This window comes from Octopus bimaculoides, chromosome 3 (assembly GCF_046866305.1).
Source record: "Octopus bimaculoides isolate indiv1 chromosome 3, ASM4686630v1, whole genome shotgun sequence".
NCBI classification, from domain to species: domain Eukaryota; kingdom Metazoa; phylum Mollusca; class Cephalopoda; order Octopoda; family Octopodidae; genus Octopus; species Octopus bimaculoides.
The window spans coordinates 83,580,221-83,590,371 of record NC_142930.1 but is presented as its reverse complement, the minus strand read 5'-3'; the positions used below and the strand labels follow the sequence as shown (position 1 = coordinate 83,590,371).

General features: G+C 35.6%; 1 protein-coding gene across 5 annotated transcripts in view; it reads right to left on the bottom strand.

Annotated features, from left to right (window-relative positions):
* LOC106881021 (F-box/LRR-repeat protein 20) overlaps positions 1–10,151 on the bottom strand; it is a 433,574-nt gene that overhangs the window by 303,777 nt on the left and 119,646 nt on the right. Inside the window, exon 3 of one of the 5 annotated variants that reach the window (XM_089349339.1) lies at positions 8,998–9,044. The exons of the other annotated variants lie outside the window; for them this stretch is intronic. The gene's annotated coding sequence lies outside the window, so the exon portion shown is untranslated. The remainder of the gene's footprint in view (positions 1–8,997; positions 9,045–10,151) is intronic. 5 annotated transcript variants of the gene reach the window in all.

The following is a 10,151-nucleotide window of genomic DNA, read 5'->3' as shown; positions in this document are numbered from 1 at the left end:
TCTGAGAAAATATTAATTTTTTTTCTTCTTTTAACTGAAAATCATTAAAAAAAAACTTATAAAAAAACTAAAAAAAAATTGTTATATAAAACTAAACATTTGGGAAAAAAAATGTTTAATAATGGTAATACCTCTAAAATAAAAATACCCAAATAGAGTTGAAATGCAATTACTTTGGCATGAATCATAGCGAGGAAACAAGTGAAATCTATAAGTTTGAGAACACAGTCCCAAGATGGCCATCAGACTGAGATCAAATTGAAATATGAAAATGTCACTTGATAAATCAGGTCTCTTTTTACATTTAACTCATTGCCGACTTGATAAAATTACATCGATGAAGATTTCATGTCATGTAATATTTTCAGTCATAACATGATTTCAGTTTGGTATACATATTCCTCATGCATGTCACCACAAGAAAACAAAATATCAAAAGGAATTGTCCCTCCAAATGACTGTATGATGCTTGTGTATGGATTGCAATGTTACATGAAAGTGAAGTGTGTGCACTGAATGCAGAGGACATGTAAAAGTTGGTCAAAAACGAAGCAAGCATGATACAGGGATGTGAACTGTTGATGTACATGAATGAAACACAGATGATCCAAGAGAAAAACGAGGTATCAAAGGAATCTGATTTAGAGTGCAAGAGAGAAGACAACATGGGTACAGACATGTAATGCATATGAATGGTGACAGAAGTGATTATTTTTATGGATTTAGAGGCTGAGCCAAGAAATATTATTTGTACTAAGTCTGTTTATAGGAAATGGATGGACAAATCAATAAAGTGTGGCAAACCAACTGAGAAGTGAGGACTATATCATGTCATCAACACTGCATTTTAGCTTATGTCACCTTATAAGCATTGCATTCTATCGAGTATCTTCTGGCACATAACACCTAACTCTCATAGGGACCCCAGTTCACATAGCTCTAAATAGGAACACTAAGAACATGTTACTATAAGCAGTAAAATCAAAATCTTTCTTCAGTCTGTGTTGTAGATTTGAAATGCTATTTAGTCGGCATCATCAGATAAGCTGTGCCTGTGGTAGTGCTAGTTATCATATGATCAGGGAGGTGATAGTCGCAGCTATTTATGGTGGCAGTTGCAGTGGTAGTAGCAGCTATAGTCAACAGTGGCAATTACAGCTACTGTTGCAGTGGTAGTTGCTGATACACTTGCAACAGTAGTTGCAGTGGTGGTAGTTATAGCTATGTTTGTGAGGTATTTCCATCTATGATTGTGGATGTAATAGTGAAAGTGGATGTCATTATAGCAGTTTGGCAGTAGATGTGGTGGTGATCATGATGATTGAAGAGATGTCCAGTGTTATCTATCCCAAGTTGGCCACGGTCAAGCACACTTATGATTCTAGGCATGGCTATCCCATCATCTTTTTGAGACTTAGTACACCCAGACCAACATTATCTAATGCATCCCTTTTTTAAGATGGTACAGTCACACAACAATAGAAGGTTAAGACATTGTTACTTATCATTGAGCAATGTGCATATGTGGATATTCCAACAGAGGATGTTGCAAAGGGGAGGGATAATCCATTAAAGATAAATCATCCACTGTGCCATGCTACATTCAAAGGTAGAATACAACAGAGCAACAAGCAAAGTATGCAACAGAGGCAATTATGCTGTATGGCATGTAAATGGACAATAACAGATAGGTTAATTAAGTGTCAAAGGCTGAGTGTGGAGGATACTTATGGTAGAGGAAGATCAAAGGAGATATAGCAGATCTAATCTAAGAGCACTTGACCTCGCAAATCAGATGACACAAGATCAAGTAATACGGAAATATCTGACACTGTAGACTCATCTCACTTATGCCTGCACATATTAGATGAGAAAATAGACACTAAAACAAACGGGAAAGCAGACACTGAAAACAAGGACAACAAATGACGACATGGAAGAACAGGATGCTCAAATCATGCGTTTCTCAAGTAGAGCTGACATGAGACATTAAACAATAGCAACTATCATAAAACATTGTCAGCTGTGAGATACAAGTTCCCCCACTCCATCACTTTCCAATGAGACTTAGGGTTTACTCACCATATTAATCTGCCTGGTAAGAGAGCTTAAAATTGAAAACATTAAAATAAACTGGAAGAGCATCTAATTATGCTATAAATTTAGATTTGCCCAATTGATTTTCTCACTTTTCTTTTTTTTTCATTTTGAACTTATTTTTCTTTGATTTTTTTTCTTCTTCCCTTGCTTCGATAATTTTAAAATAGCTAAGAAGCAAGATGAAATGTCTAAAGTGAAAGATTAGAGTGAAAAGCCTGTCTATCAGTCCATCTATTCTTATCACATATGAAAGCAGGTATTCTTCTCTTCCTGCATACAACTAATATTGCAAGGCAATATAAGCATATGATGCTGCAACAACATGCATTTCACTGCAGTAATGTCAATCATCTTACTGCACTATTGATCTGCAAATAGAAGCCCAAAGCATCTGAAATCTGAACTGCATATTATTAAATATAGATTGTAATAAGAGGGGTAGAAATGAAAAGAGAGAAATGGGAAGCAGTTGGAGTGGGGAATGGAGGTGGGAGGTATTAGATGTGGGTGAAAACTACTTTTGAAATACAGATTATATTAGGGAAGAAAAGAGAAAACAGTCCCTTAGCCTGGTGCAGCCCACCAGAATTTGTTGAGTTGGCAAGAGAGCTGATAAGATAGCTAGATTTTTAAAAAGTGTTAATAGTTTTATGGAAGAGAGTTGTATTGGTACATGCATATAGATGACAGCAGTTTGGTGGAAAAAATAGTGAGAGGCAGAGAAAGACCAAAAAGGAGAAGAGAAAAAGTGAGATCAGGTCTGAAAATGTTGAGCTTCACAGAGAAGACAGTCATCCTCATCATCATCAACAATATTTAATGTCCATTTTCCATGCTGGCATGGGTTGAATAGCTTGACAGGAACTATCAAGCCTAGGCGACCGCACCAGGTTCCATAGTCTGTTTTGACTTGGTTTTTTTATTACAGAGTAATAAAAAAGAAAATCACAAAGAATGGTAATTCGCTGTGCTGCATACCTGTGTTACCCATATAGAGACAGGAAAACATGATAATGTTATCGATAGCTTGATGATGGTAGTGGAGTCAGTGATGGAGATACCAGAAAGCTTAAGAGTTAGTACTGTCTTTAAAGAACTTGTGTTATTTTTTATGTTTGTTTACATCCTGAGTTCAAATATGGCCAAGGTCAACTTTGCTTTCCACTTTACTGGATTGACAAAATAAAGTACCAGTCAAGTACTGGGGTCAATGTAGTCAACTAACCCTCTCTCACTAAAATTGCTGGCCTTGTACCAAAATTTGAAAAAAAATTGTTGTGTTGCATTATTGCCACATTCCCAACAATAACATCTATTAATTAATTTCCAAGTTTTTATTTTGAATAACAGTTAAGTCTTAGGACATCATCATATGTTCTGAGTTCAAATTCCACCAAGGTCAACATGGCCTCTTATCCTTTTGGGATTGATGAAATAATCACCTGTTGAGCACTGGGGTCAATGCGATTGACTTGCCTCTCCACAATTATTATTATTATGAAGGCAGAAAACTAGCAAAATCTTAGCTTGATGGACAAAATGCTTTGTAGCATTTCTTCTAGCTTTACATTCTGAGTTCAAATTCCGTTATGGTCAACTTTGTCTTTCATCTTTTCAGGATTGATAAAATAGGTACTGGTTGAGCACTGGAGTTAATTTAATTGAGTAGGCCCATCCCATCAAAAATTTCAAGCCTTGAGCCTATAGTAGAAAGAATTATCATCATCATAGCTGATACTATGTCTTTGGATTTACTTTTAATAAAACAACGAAGTTATAAAGAAAAAAAAATAATCATAGGAGAATAAGTAGTCATTATAGAGGAAGTTAATGGTTCAAAAATTCCAAGATTTGAAAAGAAAAAAATTGTTCAAGTACTTTTAATGTCACAGCTAAATTCCACACTTGAAAAAACCTCAGCATTTGTGACTATTTTGTTTAACATATAAGGGAAGCCCCCACAAAAAAAAAAACACCACCACCACTACCTCACAAATACGTTCTCTTAAAGTGTGTCCTTTAAGAGAAAAGTGAGGGGAAGGCACGACAACACACACACATGAAGTGGGGCAATGAAAATTGTGTTTTATTTATTAATTTCTATTTCATCCTTCAATCCACACCAGAAGATATAAACCCCTCAGCATTTAAAACAGCCATATCCAGTCCAAATATTCTACCTGTTTTACGTTCAAAACTAGCCAGATTTGACCTCTTACACCTTCCCTACAATACCACTCTAAAAACAAACTATCTCACCATTAAAATCTTGAAACTATGATTAATTCAGAACTGTGAGTAAACATGCATTACATTTGACAGAGTAATCTGATTGTTAAAGTGTTAACCCTTTAGCATTTAATCCAGCCATATCTGGCCCAAATATTCTACCTGTTTTATGTTAAAACTGACCAGATCCAACCTCTCACACTTACCCTACAATATCATTCTAAAAATATACAAACACACCATTGAAATCTTGAAGCTACAAGATAGTGATTAGCTCAAAACAATGTGACTAAATAAGCATTGCATTTGTCAGTGAAATCTGAATGCTAAAAGGTTAAAGTGAACCCTTTAAAAGAAAAGGAGGGGGGGAAAAAGTACTACTACTCCTACACACATGGTGTGGAAAAAAATGTATTTCCATTATTAACTGTGCTTTAATTCCTCAATCCACACCAGAGGATATTAAGGAGGTATTTGTAAACAGTTTATGCCTACAGATATATGAAAAGATAGTTAATCATAATGAACAAAATATAAGAAAAGGGTACAGAAAAGAATGTCTGTTTTGTTAGCATAGATTTATAGACGTGTGAAAACCAATTCCCATCACTAAATATAAAGGAGAAAAGAAAGTATAAAAGAATATGCTTTATTGACAAAGCTACTGTTAGGTAATAGTTGAAGAACTGGATGCAATTAAATACAGCATGCAGACAAGTCACTTTGAAATGATTAATATGAGATTTACATAGTAAATCTTCAGCTCTTTACTTTCTCAGAGAAAAACCATGTCTAATGAATTTTTGAAACCCACCTCCCCCAATAAGCAAAAAAAAAGGTGTGAGGACGAAAATCCAACAAACTATATTCAATAAAACAGAATTTAAACATTACAATATACAGAATACCATAAACAAACAGAACTATATTATTACATCTACCACCAAGACATTTGTCAATTTAGTTCTAAGTTTTCTGCTCAAACTATCTAAGTTAATCCCATGTAAACAGAACACCTGCCAAGAACAGAATGCTAAACTACTGCAGCTAAATGGATATAGAGTTTTTTACTATAATCAGTAAATATCCCACAATGCAATAGTGAGTTGGGTGATTGCTTGTCATTTTGTCTTTCTCAGCTGACGTATCTTTGGAAAATTTCATTTAAAGTAGTAACAATTTAAAGTAGTAACGATTGTATGTGAAACACATGTATTGCATTTTGCTTTTAACCCTTTAGTGTTTAAACTAGCCATATCCAGACCAAATATTCTGTTTTATGATCAAACCACTCAGATCCAACCTCTCACACCTACCCTACAATATCATTTTTAAAATGAAACAGCCACATCATTAAAATCTTGAAGCTATGAAATAAAGCATGACATAATCTGAATGCTAAACTGTTAATGGGAAATATGAAGACATACACACATTACAACACTGTCAAAATTTGACCACACTAGTCACCGAAACTTCGATCAGCTAAGAGACTGAGACAATCAGAATAATGCATCTTGCCTGAGCAAGATAAACAACACCTTAGCTCTCCCCTCTAGTCCTCAACCACTGAGAGAACTATAGGGACACCATTGCAAACATACAGCAGATCTTGGGAGTACTTTCAGACTTGGTGGAGTACAACCTACGCCGGGCCTGATCAGAGAAAATTACTTCCAGAGAAAGACAGGAAGCAAGAAAGAGAGAAGGGGGAGAAGGGGAGGGGATGTAGGGTAGGTAGAATAGGAGGTGGGGAAGGGGAGGAAGAGTAATGAACCTCAGTATTGGACTGGTACTTCATTTCTTTACCCTAAAAAGGGGATGGAAGTAAAAGTAGGCCTCAACAGAATTTGAACTCAGAGAGAAAAGAGCCAGAATGAACTTTTCAAGGCAATCAATCTATATAATGCTCTAATGACTTTTGAACTAATGGCAATGCAGTTAGAAATTAAAAACAAGAACAAAACACGTTTGAAAATTGAACCCTGAATTAATAAAATAACCGAATAGATTTGTTATTAATGATGGAAATAATTTTAGTTCAGAATAGCATCTTGCACATTCTGCTGAATGTGAATATACTGTAAGAGAGCTACAACACTGGTATTCATCTTGAAAAAGTGTGGCTGTGTGGTACGAAGCTTGCTTCCCAACTACTTGGCTCCTGGTTCAGTCTTGCTGCGCAGCACCTTGGACAAGTATCTTCTACAACAGCCTCAAGCAAACCAAAGCCTTGTGAATGGATTTGTTAGGCAGAAACTGAAAAAAGCCCTGTCATGTGTGTGTGTGTGCATGTGTCACTGTGTTTCTCCTCTACCATACACATATATATATGCGTGTCTTAGTGTCTGTATTTGTCTCCTGCCACTGCTTGACAACCGTCTGGTGTTCACATTCTGGTCACTTAACAGTTCAGCAAAAGAGACTGGCAGAGTGAGGAACAAACTTTCAAAAAAAATAGGTACTGGCATCAATTCATTTGACTAAAATTCTTCAAAGTAGTGCCCCAGCATGGCCACAATTGAATGACTGAAACAAGTATAAAAGATAAAAGAATATAATATATAGTACTAAAAAGCACAGAAGTATACCAGTTGCAGAAGAAATGTGTCCACTGCTGCTGCTGTTGGACACGTTATGTCCACTACGCACACACTTCTTTGCTTTTTAGCATCATGAATCCATATGAGATGTTTTCCAAGACGAATACCACAGCATTATGACTTTCTACTGTATATCCACATTAAGTAGGATACACAAGTGGGTACTGAAGAGTTTCTGGATTTGGGTAAAAGAAAATACAGGAGGATCGGTTATGATTTTATTCAACATATTCCATATTCCCCTCTTAGATTTACACACCTATTGCAGTGGTCCTTCAGTTTTTCTAAAGCCCAGTAAAAGGGCTTGGAAGGTTGGACACCCAACCAGGCCTTTCACAATACCCTTAAAGACAGGAATTTTTCTGCAGCCCCACATACAGAGTGCTAACCTAATAGAAATTAAATAAAAATTTAAACTACTTTCTCTGATTTCACATTCATTATTATTATACAAACTAGATTAACACTGAGTATCACTATGTTCTGAAAATACAAAGTACCATAAATAATTGACTTCTGTAATAGATAGTAAATCTAAAGTAAAAATCTTATTAGTTTAATTGCCAAAACTGTCTAAGAAAACAGGCTCCAATGTATATTATTATCATTATTATCATTATTATTATCACTGATATTCATCCTTGAATAAAAGTTCTCTAACCAATTTTGCAATCTTGTCTTCAATTCAAAGTTTATAACCACTTGCCAACACGCTTGAAAAAGTCTGCAGCAATCACAGAGTCTTACTTTACTCCTTTCCTCAATAAAATGTAGGACACTTAATACAAATAAAAGACATTACTATCATTAACATTATCATAATTATAATATGTTTAGTGGCATTTTGTCCGTCTTTGGGTACTGAGTTCAAATGCCACTGAAGTTGACTTTGATTTGCACTCTTTTTGGGGGGATGAATAAATTAAGTCACACTTGAATACTGGGGTTGATGTAATGGACTAGTCCCCTTCCCCACAATTTCAGGCCTTGTGTCTATAGTAGAAAGGATTATTATTATTATTGGTGTTGCCATCCGGTTTCACCAGTCCTCAGTCAAATCGTCCAACCCATGCTAGCATGGAAAGCGGACGTTAAACGATGATGATGATGATGATGATGATTGAAGTGGTGAGCTGGCAGAACTGTTAGCATGCCAGGCAAAACGCTTAGCAGTATTTCGTCTGTTGCTACATTCTGAGTTCAAATTCCACTGAGGTCAGTTTTGCCTTTCATCCTTTCAGGGTCAATAAATTAAGTACCAGTGAAACTCTGGGTCGATGTAATTAACTAGTCCCCTCCCCCAAAATTTCATGGTTTTGTGCCTTCAATAGAAAGGATTATTATTATTATTATTATTATTATTATTATTATTATTAAGGTGGCAAGCTGGCATAATTGTTAGCATGGTGGGCAGTATGCTTAGTGGTATTTTGTTCATCTTTGGGTTCTGAGTTTAAATTCAACTGAGGTTGACTTTACCTTTCATCCTTTTGAGGTCGATAAAATAAGTACCAGTTGAGCACTGGGGTCAATGTAATCAACTTACCCCCTACCCTAAACTGGCTGGCATTGTGCCAAATTTTGAAATCATTATTATTATTGCCATTACTATGTCTTCTATTTTGGGCATGGGTCAACCAAAGCTTTGTGGGTGAATTTGGAAAATGGAAATTGAAAGAAGTTCAGAGTGTGTGTGTGTGTGTGTGTGTGTGTGTGTGTGTGCGTGCGTGTGTGTGCGTGCGTGTGTGTGTGTGTGTGTCCATGGCCTTGATCTGATATCATGTAAAAGGTGTAAATATGCATCATCATCATCATCATACAAGTAATGTTCACTTCTTGTCATTCATGAGAAACATGTCTGGCCATTGGGAATATCACCAACAAACAAATCCTGTCTGGCCCATGTGAGCAGGGAAAAGCAGAAGCTAAATTTTGATGATGACAACGATGACAATGCTAAATATTCCTGAGACAAGCACAAACCTTAAAACACAACTCTGTAAATCTGATGGATCATTATATATCCAAAAATCTATCATCAATATTTTTAACAGAAATTACTTACAGTATCTTCTGGAACACAAGTCAAATTTTTCAGACCAAATTTTACATCTGTAAGAGATACAAGACAACTCTGGAGGACCAAAGAATTGTATGTGAAATGCAGCAAGATTTGGAAAAGTAGTGATGGTGAAATATTTACACTACATGTTTACATTATATATGTCAGCTTGTATGCTGGAAAATACAGTAAAACACAACTATGGTTGTGAGTTGGCTTTGCAGCATTTAATCACTTCTTTATGGTTTGCATTGAAATCCCTCTGGGTTTGATGAAAAAATAAGCAGTTCCAGTCCCACAGAGGGTGGATTTAACTGTCTATACTGTTCCCTTCCAAATTTGTGGCTTCGTGCCAAGAGAGAGAAAGAGAGAGAGAGAGAAAGCGAGAGAGAGAGAGAGAGAGAAAGCGAGAGAGAGAGAGAGAGAAAGAGAGAAAGCGAGAGAGAGAGAGAGAGAGAGAGAGAGAGAGAGAGAGAGAGAGAGAGAGATAATTAAAATCATGACTTTTAGAAGAAACTGTCACAAGTTGAATACCTGCCCCTACCAAAAGTATAGTGTGTGTGTGTGTGTGTGTGTGTGTGTGTGTGTGTGTGTGTGTGTGTGTGTGTGTGCGTGTGTGTGCATGTATATATATATATATATATATATATATATATATATGCTATGGCACTAGATTCAAACATAAATAGAAGCAGTGCTGAAAAGCAGATAAAACTAAATGAACTCCCAAAAGGTTAGTTACAAGTTGTGTGGATGTAAATTTTACAAATAAAAAAATTAGTAGTAGTAATAATAATAAGAACAATAATAGTAATAATAAAACAGAACCAATAAATAAATAAATAAAAAGATATATATAATAAAACAATTTTTTTTTAAAAATAAATAAACAAAAATGGCAGTTTGGGGAATTAGCTGCAATGGCGAAATCTTTAATTCAATCAATAATGCATGTTCTTAGTCAATAGATGTTCTAGTGTCAGGTGAGTATTAACCAAAGTCATTCCATTAGTGTGTTCTTTTTCATATTACACACTAGTGAAAACCTTGGCACACACATTTATGTAGAAACATGTTCATCTTTGTTTAAATCATTGGTTTGTTTCTTAGATTTTCTTTTTTTTTTTTTTTTTTTTGAAGGAGGTGGGGGCTTGTTT